Genomic DNA, 1609 nt, shown 5'->3' with positions numbered 1-1609 from the left:
TGCTATGCGGGTGATATGATGATACCATGCCAAGTTTCAACATTTTCAGGATTCATTTTGTAGTGATTTTCAATTTCACGGTCATTTAGCTCTCTAAACAATTAGGTAAATGACCGAAAAACAACAAATGATGTCAGAACATGTTGGAAATTGATGACGTCGCTTTGAATGCTGCATACAGAACACAAAAGAAGTCCGGAGTTCAAATAAGTTATTAAAAACATTGAAGTGGCCGTGTAACAGATGAGTTCTCATCCGAAACCTTGATACTCCGAAAGAGTTTGTCTAGTTTGTACATGAAGTGCGTCCAGTTTTTGCCGTGACCCTCTCTACTCTTTCGCGCATGCTATGCGGGTGATAAGATGATACCATGCCAACTTTCAACATTTTCAGGATTCATTTTGTAGTGATTTTCAATTTCACGGTCATTTAGCTCTCTAAACAATTAGGTAAATGACCGAAAAACAACAAATGATGTCAGAACATGTTGGAAATTGATGACGTCGCTTTAAATGCTGCATACTGAACACAAAGGAAGTCTGGAGTTCAAATAAGTTATTAAAAACATTGAAGTGGCCGTGTAACAGATGAGTTCTCGTCTGAAACACTGGTACTCCGAAAGAGTTTGTCCAGTTTGTACACGAAGTGCGTCCAGTTTTTGTCGTGACCCTCTCTACTCTTTCGCGTGTGCTATGTGGGTGATATGATGATACCAGGCCAAGTTTCAACATTTTCAGGATTCATTTTGTAGTGATTTTCAATTTCACGGTCATTTAGCTCTCTAAACAATTAGGTAAATGACTGAGAAACAACAAATGATGTCAGAACATGTTGGAAATTGATGACGTCGCTTTGAATGCTGCATACTGAACTCAAAAGAAGTCCAGAGTTCAAATAAGTTATTAAAAACATTGAAGTGGCCGTGTAACAGATGAGTTCTCGTTCGAAACCCTGATACTCCGAAAGAGTTTGTCCAGTTTGTACACGAAGTGCATCCAGTTTTTGCCGTGACCCTCCCTACTCTTTCGCATGTGCTATGCGGGTGATATGATGATACCATGCCAAGTTTCAACATTTTCAGGATTCATTTTGTAGTGATTTTCAATTTCACGGTCATTTAGCTCTCTAAACAATTAGGTAAATGACCGAAAAACAACAAATGATGTCAGAACATGTTGGAAATTGATGATGTCACTTTGAATGCTGCATACTGAACACAAAAGAAGTCTGGAGTTCAAATAAGTTATTAAAAACATTGAAGTGGCCGTGTAACAGATGAGTTCTCATCCGAAACCCTGATACTCCGAAAGAGTTTGTCTAGTTTGTACACGAAGTGCGTCCAGTTTTTGCCGTGACCCTCTCTACTCTTTCGCGCATGCTATGCGGGTGATATGATGATACCATGCCAAGTTTCAACATTTTCAGGATTCATTTTGTAGTGATTTTCAATTTCACGGTCATTTAGCTCTCTAAACAATTAGGTAAATGACCGAAAAACAACAAATGATGTCAGAACATGTTGGAAATTGATGATGTCGCTTTGAATGCTGCATACTGAACACAAAAGAAGTCCGGAGTTCAAATAAGTTATTAAAAACATTGAATTGGT

Source organism: Triticum dicoccoides, chromosome 3A (genome assembly GCF_002162155.2).
Source record: "Triticum dicoccoides isolate Atlit2015 ecotype Zavitan chromosome 3A, WEW_v2.0, whole genome shotgun sequence".
Classification (NCBI taxonomy): Eukaryota; Viridiplantae; Streptophyta; class Magnoliopsida; order Poales; family Poaceae; genus Triticum; species Triticum dicoccoides.
This window is presented reverse-complemented; position numbering follows the sequence as displayed.